Source organism: Arachis duranensis, chromosome 5 (assembly GCF_000817695.3).
Source record: "Arachis duranensis cultivar V14167 chromosome 5, aradu.V14167.gnm2.J7QH, whole genome shotgun sequence".
In the NCBI taxonomy this organism is placed as follows: domain Eukaryota; kingdom Viridiplantae; phylum Streptophyta; class Magnoliopsida; order Fabales; family Fabaceae; genus Arachis; species Arachis duranensis.
In genome coordinates this window covers 70490405-70499152 of record NC_029776.3, presented here as the reverse complement: position 1 = coordinate 70499152, position 8748 = coordinate 70490405, and the positions used below count along the sequence as shown (strand labels likewise).

General features: G+C 35.2%; 1 long non-coding RNA gene across 1 annotated transcript; it reads left to right on the top strand.

The window, feature by feature from the left end:
• Positions 1-500: 500 nt before the first annotated feature.
• On the top strand, positions 501-1535 carry LOC107489504 (uncharacterized). Its single transcript, XR_001592212.3, has 3 exons — positions 501-545; positions 832-918; positions 1436-1535. It is a non-coding gene; the product is annotated as an uncharacterized LOC107489504 (long non-coding RNA).
• Positions 1536-8748: the final 7213 nt, after the last annotated feature.

The following is an 8748-nucleotide window of genomic DNA, read 5'->3' as shown; positions in this document are numbered from 1 at the left end:
TATATATATATTGTTTCAGCATTACCAGCAAGAATCTGCAAAACTGCGTGTGCAAATCAATAACCTTCAGAACCACAACAGGCAAGTTCGATGAACCAATTATTACTAAATAATTGAATCACAGAAAAATTGAACAATTATTGCATGATGCAGGCAAATCTTGGGTGAGGCTTTGAGCAATATGGCTGTCAAGGATCTCAAAAACCTTGAGACCAAATTGGAAAGAGGGATTAGCAAAATTTGTTCCAAGAAGGTATTTATATACATAGATCTTTCTACTATTATTTTAGAAACTAAAAGTATATATATATACATTATTGCTTTCAAATTAATTAATTACTTTATGTTTGTTCTACATCAGAACAAGCTGTTGTTTGCAGAGATAAGATTACATGCAGAAGAGGGTAAATGTTTATTTTTAACATTGATTATTATTTCTTTAGATTATATGGCTTTCAAATGTTGGTGACAACTAAATGTACTAAACTACTTTAATTTACAGGAACGTAGACTTGCATAACAACAACCAGTTTCTTAGAGCTAAGGTATGCATGTGCATATTTCACATAACATATGTAATACCATGGCTAAAAAATACTTTTTGTTCTTTAACTTTCTTAAAAATTTTAAAAATATTCTTAAATTTTATTTTATTTTGATTTTGTCTTAAATTTTTTTAATTTACATCAAATATATTAAAAACAGTTAATTTTATTTTAAATATTTTTATCTCTGTGATTTCTTTTAATATTTTCAATGAGATTTTTATATCTTTTATGGGATTTACCTTGTTCGTTTAAAATTTTCCTGAATTTTGATTAAATTGAGCAGGAGAGAAGTGATTGATGAAGAAGGATGGTTGCATACAGGAGATATTGGAATGTGGTTACCTGGTGGTCATCTCAAAATTATTGATAGGTGAGATAGTACCATCCTAATTATATTTCATATGTTTTAGTACTAAGCATGGCTTCTTAAAGTACTGTCCATCAATGAAGTGATACTAATCCCGTTGGGCTGTACATCTGCTGTGTTCATTGAGTAGACTATCAATGCATTTTAAGGTGAACCTTAGTATTATCTTCTTCAGGTGCTCTGTTCAATGAATGCCATTTTTGCAAGACTTCTAACTTAGCATTACTTCCGTTTAACTTTTATATATTGGACTTCAGACAAATGAGCTAAAGCATATATTGCTGCTATCTTCCTGTCTACTTGTTTAAGTGTAGGTAATAGATTTTTTCTTTGTCATCATTCAGTGAAATCCAGGGTGGGCAATCTTACCTGAATACTGTGTCATGTTTTCTTAAGAGGCGTCAGGTATTCCATCATGATTGTTACTTTAAATTGACACATTCACATGGCAAAACAGAACATGCACTTAAGGGATCAAATTCAATTATACCATTGAACCATTTTATTCTCTTATTTGCAGGTATATATATGGCAGAGTTTCTCCTAAATTAGATGTCTTTGCTTTTGGGGCTTTATGAGCTTATTTCTGCTAAAGAAGCTGTGATCAATGGTGGTGCTGAAATCAAGGGACTTATAGCTTTGGTGAATTTTGATACCCTACTATGCATTACTTCTTCTTTTGTGTGTGATAATTGATAACATTAGAGGACCTAGTGGCTTTACATAAGTAATTCAGATTATCTTTATGTTCCTTCTTTTCTAATTTTTCTGGTGATTTTTGTGGCAGTTTCATCAAGTTTTTGTCATGCACCACCCTCCTTCACTTCCCTCCTCATCCAACAGTTAAGATATTATTTTCTTCCTCCTCTTCTTTTTTTTTAATAAGTCTCAATATATATTTATTATAATTAATACATATATATATATATATATATATATATTTTGTCAGATGATATATCAAAAAAAAAAGAGAAAAAAAACTCAAAAAAAAGGTTTTGCACTTTTGCTTGCTGTGGCTGGTCTCTATTCCTTTTGAAACTTATTTGGGATGCAAGAGTAGATTTTTATTATTAATGCCATCAATTAACTTATTTTTCATGCAAATTGTGGTCAATGATAGTATATTTAAAGCTGAACAACCTAATTCTGTGTTACTTAGGTGTAAAAAATACATTGTCAGAACCCATGAAATACACTGCCAAAACCAGAGAGAACAGTCCAAGATCTTCTGGTACCTCACCGCTTAGGACTCTCAGAATTCAGTCTTTGGGAAAGCTGAATCCAATTGATTTGAAACGCTTGTCTTTCCATATGTCACCACCCCACAAGGCAACTCAAAACAAGAAGATTAATGAGGAACCAGACAGAGAAATGGAAGTGGATCACAAAGATGTAAAAGCTGAAAAGGATGACACATCAGAGTTATAGTCGATAGTTTTAGTATGATTAAACAATATACTGGGAATTATAGTTAATGATTAATACACTTTGTTTATGTTTTAAATTATATTGACTTTTTTGTTTATAGTACTTTTCTTTTAGTTTGATAATACGATGAATTTGTTTATTTTTTGAAATATTATAAATATTCGAATATAAATTAAATAAAAATTTGTATTAAATTTATATATATTTTGTATGAAAACAAGTTTATTTTGTAATTAGAAAAATAAAAAAAAATTATTTTACCTTACTGACGGATTTACAGACGGATTTTCTGTCTGTAATCACAGTGTGAGATGATTTTCCAAAGTTCAAATTACAGACGAAAAATCTGTCGGAAAATCCGTCTGTAATTACAGACGAAAAATCCGTCGGAAAATCCGTCTGTAATTACAGACGGAAAATTCGTCTGAAAATCCGTTTGTAATTACAGACGAAAAATCCGTCGGAAAGTTTGTCGCCTTTAGGAAATGGACAAAAAATTTACAGAGGGAAAATCCATCGGTAACTGGTAAAAATCCGTCTGTAATTTTCCGACGGAAAAAAAATCCGTCGGTAAATAATTTCCGACGGGGCTTTTACAGAAGGACAAAATCCGTCGGTAATTTCGTCGGTAACCAAAAATTCGTCTGTAATAAAGACTAAATCCGTCTGTAAATCTGTCTATATTAATCTATTTTCTAGTTGTGTGTATTATAATTATTATTATTATTTGTACTTGATTAGGGCAGGTCATCGTCATGGTTTATCTTTCCATCAAATTCAATTTTACTGTTATTAGATGATGACAGAGGCCTTGGATTGTTTATTGGAAAAGTTTAGGACCAATAATTTTATTAAATTTTGGTCTAATTACTAAACGAAAATTTGAGTAATTTTATATTATTGGATGAAATCTTACACTAATAAAAATATTATTAATAATTATTTAATAATTATAAATTACAAAAATTACTGAGCTCTAACACTTTTTTTTATTTATTTTTAGCCCGTCTTGTGTATATTATTCATGATGAACATAAGATAATTAATAATTCCCAGGGAAGTCTAGATAGATGCCATCACTGATAAGACTATAATGATCATATTTTGAAATTTGAACATAGAAAATAGCTACTATATATAAAGCTTGTTATTAGAATTATTATGATTGTATATATTAAGCACATAATTAAGGAAGAAAGGTTCCACCAACAAAGCTAGCTTCGCTTAAGGTAACTTTTACTGTATTCCTTCAATCACTCCATCAGCACGAATTTAATTGTCTTTTAACTGGCAAGAAGGGTTCCTTTTAATTTGGTCATTTATTTATTAGATAATTAAAAATAGATCTATGCCTTTTTCTGGTCAATTGTTTAAGTTGGTTTAAATAATTTGGAGGTACATCAAAGAATAATCACAGAAATCAATCATAATAATAATAATAATAATAATAATAATAATAATAATAATAATAATAATAATAGTAATTCACTATTAGTATCGCACCACTGTATATATTAACCCTAGTTAGTTGTGCCGCAAGATTTGATGTCCCTTTTTAACCTGTCGTGCATACATGATCCATCCATCCACAATTAATAACTACACTTTGAGAGTATCAGAAACTGCATTTAAAGGATAGATACATTTATTAATATGCTAATTAAGCCTACCTAAATTGACTAAAAGTCTAAAACCCATCAAATTTAAAATCATACATAACACAATTAATAGTGGTTCTTAAATTTCACATTATTATTTAATTTGGTCTTCCAAATCTTAATTTTATTATAGTAGTTTTTTAGATTGAGTTTCAAATACTATAATGGTCCTTGAATGATGAATAAAAAATTGAAGTTTACAGATACCAATAAATACACCTGATCGTTCAAGTAATATCATGATGAGTGAATATCATTCTCATGAGGATTAAAATATTAAACAACGAATATCAAATTAAAAGCCTAATTAAATTAATAAAAACTGATTGATGAAGAGGGCAAGAGTGAGAGTTTTGAAAATCTTAAATATTGAATGCTTGAATGCCATGGACAGTGAGCTTGAATGTTGATTTAAGAGTTTCGGAGATGTTTATTGGTAGCATGAATCCCCACACTTTCGTACTGTTGTACCAGCAAGTGCACTAGGTCGTCCAAGAAATACCTGAGCGAGTCAGGGTCGATCTCACGAGGATTGTGGTTTGAACCAAGCTATGGTTATCTTGCAGATCTTAGTCAGACAGATCAGAAGGTTGTTGGATTGATGCAAGGGCAATTCATGAAAGGAATATATTATATATATTAAAATCAGTAATAGGAATGTAGTTGAGGATTGGAGTTGCATTGCGTTTTTGAATTAACTCTGGTACTACTGTCTTCTCTGCTTGTGAGTGATCTTCTTCTATGGCAGGCTGTATGTGATCAACTCTATGGGCCATGGTCATTGATCTCCTCTGCTATAGATTGAACACCATTGGCCATGGTCATCCAATCTGACGAAGGGTGAAGCGCTAGCAAGTCATTCTCCTGGCGATCATACTCAAAACGCCACAGAAAAGGTCAAATCTTCCGAATCAGAGAACGCCGCTTCTTTGGATTCTAGCCTATACCACGGAGACCCTAATTTCCCCGAAAATTGGCTGAACTGGTGTCTCGAAAAGTCCTCAACGAAGTCGTGGATTAACCATCTGAGAGATGTATAAACATAGTTGTTGGCTCGTGCTTTCCAGTCACGTATTCACACGAACCCAAGTAGATGCGGGTGTTTGTCAGGGACCTTCGTCTTAATGTGATGAATAGAGCTAATTTGTCAGATTATCCTATTCACCACGATGAAGATCGGATACATCTTAGAAACAGATCAAGCACAGATCGGAGAAGAAACAGTAATACTTTATTAATTCATAGGACTCAACAGGGCTCCTCCCCTCAACCTAGGAGGTTTGGAAACTCATACTGAAGTAAAACACAAAGGTAAAACGTGTATGATATGCGAATATGATCCAAAAGCTCTGAATTACATAAATTAAATCCCTTAAATACTAAACAGATGACTAGTAAGGGTAAAACAGTCTAGTTAGTGCTAAAATCCACTTCTGGGGCCCACTTGGAGAGTGTTTGGACTGAGCTTTGATGAGATCCACATGCTATGAGGCTCATTGGGCATGGATCGCCAGCTAGGGGGTCCTCTCTGGGCGTTTGGATATTAGTCTCTCCTCTTTGGGTGTTGGACGCTTGGAAGGGAGCAAGTAGCTGGCGTTGTACGCCAGTTTTGGGGCTTTTAATCAAAAGCAAAGTATGAACTATTATATATTGCTGGAAAGATCTGGAATGAAGCTTTCGATAGCCATTAAGAGAGCTCTATTTGGACTTCTGTAGCTCCAGGAAAACTCTTCCGAATGCAGGTAGGTTAGATCCGGACAGCATCTGCAGTGCTTTCTCTGTCTCTGAATCAGACTTCTACTCTAGCTCCTCAATTTCAGCAAAAAAATACCTGAAATTGTACAAAAACACAAAAACTCATAGTAGAATCTAAAAATGTGAATTTAACACTAAAACCTATAAAAAAAACTCAATAATAAATAAATAAAACACAGTAAAAACTATATGAAAATGATGTCCAAAAGTCTATAAAATGTCCACTCATCACAACACTAAACTTAAACTGTTGCTTGTCCCCTAGCAACTAAAAACATAGTGGGATAAAAAAAATTAAGATACAATAAATTTATAAGTTTCCAATAAAGCTTAGTTACAATTAGATGATCGTGACTTAGTATTTCAATTTAGATTTTTCAGATTATCAATAATATTTTTCCTTTTTCCTTATTCTTTCAGGAGCCAACATTCTAAAGTTACAAATTCAAATATGCACTGTTTATTTCATTCATTCAAAAAATAAAAGCAAATGACACCACATCAACATAATTAAACTAATCTTATTTTAAACTTGAAATTCATGCATCTCTCAATTATTTTCAAATAAAATTTTTCTTTTAACTAAGGTGAGAGATATATGGGACATTTTACAACTTAAAGACATCAATGCAAATGATCATGCAATAAGAACAAGAGAACATATAAATAAACAGACAGAAAATGAAAAAATAATAGGAGAGGAGTAAAAGAGAACGAATCCACCTTAGTGATGGTGGCTAGTGCTCATTCTTGAGGATCCAATGTAGTGCTTGATCTCTTCAATGTCACTCCTTTGTCTTTGTTAAAGCTACTGCACAGGCTCATGTGCATGCTTTCTGGTTTGCTCTATCCTCTTCTTCTATACTTAAGATTGCTAGAAGTCACAAAGCAAAGCTTTTGCAACACCAAACTTAAGAGTTTTGCTTGTCCTCAAGCAAATATGATCAATGGGGAAGAAGAAGGTGGGAAAGGTGGAGCTTCCGTGGGACCTACTGGTCTTGAGAGGCTAGGGAATCCATATTCCCTACTTCTCTACACTGGCGTTTGAACACCTAGGGGCTGTTCCCTGGGTGACATTCAATGCCAGCAATGCTGCCCCCTTGTGGAGTTAAACGCCTAGCAGGGATACCCTAGGTGGTGTTCAACTTTAACACTCTATCCGGAGTGCTTTGTTTTCACTACTGTGAATTCTGTCTCTTGACTGATGCACATGATCATGACTCTAACAACTGATATAAAAATAAAATGAAAGAAAATAAATAAAGTTGAGTAAGGTTAGGTTGCCTCCCAATACGTGCTCTTTTAACGTCACTATCTTGACCTTTAACTCCTTACAGAGGTGAGTATAGGCTCATATTTTCGCCCCTGACAGTGAATTTTCTTCCTGTCCTCTCATGAATGAGCTCTACATGCTCTAAAGATAGGACATGGCTCACTGTATGTGTAAGACTAGCTTCTTAGTGAAGACAACTCTCATGCCAGGTGAGAGGCCTTCAGTAGGAACTTTCTTGTCCCTCCAGCCTTTTGGTACTTTCTTTCTAGTACCTTTGTGCTTAGAGCTTGTTGATTGCTATCCAACACAAAACTTAGAATTGATGTTTGGGGACTCTGCAGAGCTCTGTATGGAAAGAGAGGGTTGGCACACTATGTGTCAAAAAGTTATCTCTCTTTTAGAGGAAGAATGATCATGAGGCATCTTGAATAAGATGTGATCCTTCCTTAACTTTAGGGTTAGTTCTCCCTTTTCCACATTAATGATAGCATTAGCTGTTGCTAGGAAAGGTCTTCCAAGGATGACACAGTCATCCTCATCTTCTCCTATATCTAAGACTATAAAGTTTGCGGGGATGTAGTGGTTTTCAACCTTAACCAAGACATCATCCACTAAGCCATATGGCTTCTTCATGGTTTTGTCTGCCATCTCTAATACGATGTGTGCTGCTTGTACCTCAAGGATACCCAGCTTCTCCATTACAGAGAGTGGCATGAGGTTAATGCTTGACCCTAGGTCACACAAAGCCTTTTCAAAGGTCATAGTGCCTATGGTGCATGGAATTAGAAAGCGTCTAGGGTCTGGAAGCTTTTGAGGTAGCTCTTGCTGAACCAAAGCATGAAGTTCTTTGGTGAGCAGTGGAAGTTCTTCCTCCAGAGGCTTTGTACTAAATAACTTGGTATTCAGCTTCTTTAGAGCTCCTAGGAAACGAGAAACTTGCTCTTTTCTAGTGTCTTCATCCTCATCTGAGGATAAGTAGTCATAAGAACTCATACACTGTAGAAGTGCATTCAAAGGAATCTCAATTGTCTTTCTGGTTTCCTTTGGTTCTGAGATAGATGGTTCTTGAGTGGGCTTTAAGCACACAAAGGGTGTGCTTTCACTAGCGTTCAACGCTATCTCTATCAGCTTATTGGACATTGAACACCCTTGCGATCCACCCTGACTGGCATTAAACGCTAGTCCCTCTAGCATTCTGGGCATTGAACGCCCAGCAGGGATGTCCTTGCTGGTGTTCAACGCCAGCTTCCCTAGGTGAGTGGGTGTTGAATGCCCAGTGAATTCCTCACTGGCATTCAGTGCCAGAATGGCTGGGAGTTTGGGCGTTGAACGCCTAGTGAGGGGTTCCTTACTGGGCGTTCAGTGCCAGAAAGCCTTCCTGTTTGGGCGTTGAACGCCCAGCCAGTGCTCCCTGGCTGGCGTTCAACGCAAGCTTTTCTGGCAGGATGGGCGTTAAATGCCCAATGAAGGCTTCTTCACTGGAGTTCAATGCCTTCCCACTCTCCTCTAATTCGGCCTCTACCTCCATGGATATGGCCTTGCATTCTTCTCTTTGATTCACTTCAGTGTTACTGGGAAGAGTGTCAGGAGGAGTCTCAGGGATCCTCTTGCTTAGTTGACCAACTTGTACCTCCAAGTTTCTAATGGAGGACCTTGTTACATTAATGAAACTATGAGTGGTGTTAGAGAGGCTGAAAACCAGAATAACTAAGTCAGAAT